At 30.9% G+C, this 1,374-nt stretch overlaps 1 protein-coding gene across 2 annotated transcripts in view; it reads right to left on the minus strand.

Annotated features, from left to right (window-relative positions):
• Window positions 1-1,374, minus strand: part of LOC111687896 (protein jim lovell) — a 237,561-nt gene that overhangs the window by 65,093 nt on the left and 171,094 nt on the right. The window lies entirely within an intron of this gene.

A 1,374-nucleotide genomic window follows, 5' to 3' on the forward strand; every position in this document is an offset into this window, starting at 1 on the left:
AACTGAACTAGAACTGAACTAGAACTGAACTAGAACTGAACTAGAACTGAACTAGAATTGAACTAGAAATGAACTAGAACTGAACTAGAACTGAACTAGAACTGAACTGGAACTGAAATAGAACGGAATTTTAAGACTTATTTTACAATACTATACTTTTATGGTTAACTATGAGTTAATATAAGAAAACTAATTTTAAGTCGACATTATTTCACTTCGATCATTAACACTCCTAAAAAGTAACAAGCCGCAAATGACATAACGGTCACAACAACAACTAGTAGTAGCTGTGGCTGTAGACAAAACAGATTTCCAACACCTCTAGAAAAACTACTAATACTTATTCAATTGCAACTTCAATCTGGTGGACTGTTTTGTTAGAAAATAACTCCTATAAAGGAAAAAAATAAAGAAAAACTTTTAACCCTTGTATTTTTTATATTTATTTAAGTGATTGTAACAATTGATCATTTAAGACTGACTGACAACCGCACAGCATAACCGTTTTAAAACAACCTCTAGTTTAAGCAAACTAAAACAATCAAAATTCTATTTTACAACAGTTACTTAAATGTCTGCAATACTAAGTCTAAATAGAAAACTTCTTATTCCAACGATTTTTTTTGTTGCGATTTGATGTTTTAAGTCATAATATGCCCTTCGGTCGTCTCTGTTTGTACTTTACTATTAAACTGCCATAAAATAACAATAAAAAATGGTGTTGTTGTATTGCAAGTTGCAACAACAATTGTCCATTTATTGCTGTTGTTACTCTGTTGTTTATACATATTCGGTTTTTTTCTAAATGGTGTAAATTTTTCCATGTTTTGATTTTAGACGATTTGATTTGTTTCTTTTATTTTCAGTTTTGTAGTTTGAGCAAATATTTAATTTATGACTTTGTCGATATTTTCTTGCAACGATCGTGTGCCAGACATTAAAAAAATGCCAGCTTCTAAGGCAGTAAGATAGACCTTGTTGCAAAAGCGAATAAAGCGAATAAAAAAAAGAATAATAAAATCAAATGACTGTTAAATAACACTTAGAATGAATGGTTTTTAAAGAGGGAAGGCGTTTAAAGGATTTGGTTGTTATAGATCGTTCGTTTTTAATTCAATTCTAGTTCAGTTCTCGCTCAATTCTCGTCCAGTTCTTGTTTAGTTCTAGGTTAGTACTAAATAATTTCTAGATTAGTTCTTGTACGGTTCTTGTTCAGTTCTAGTTCAGTTTTAGTTCAGTTTTAGTTCCGTTCTAGTTCAGCTCTAATTCAGTTCTAGTTCAGTTCTAGTTCAGTTCAAGTTCAGTTCTAGTTCAGTTCTAGTTCAGTTCTAGTTCAGTTCTAGTGCAGTTCTAGTTCAGTTCTAGTTCAGTTCT

Source organism: Lucilia cuprina, chromosome 6, assembly GCF_022045245.1.
Source record: "Lucilia cuprina isolate Lc7/37 chromosome 6, ASM2204524v1, whole genome shotgun sequence".
Taxonomy (NCBI): Eukaryota; Metazoa; Arthropoda; class Insecta; order Diptera; family Calliphoridae; genus Lucilia; species Lucilia cuprina.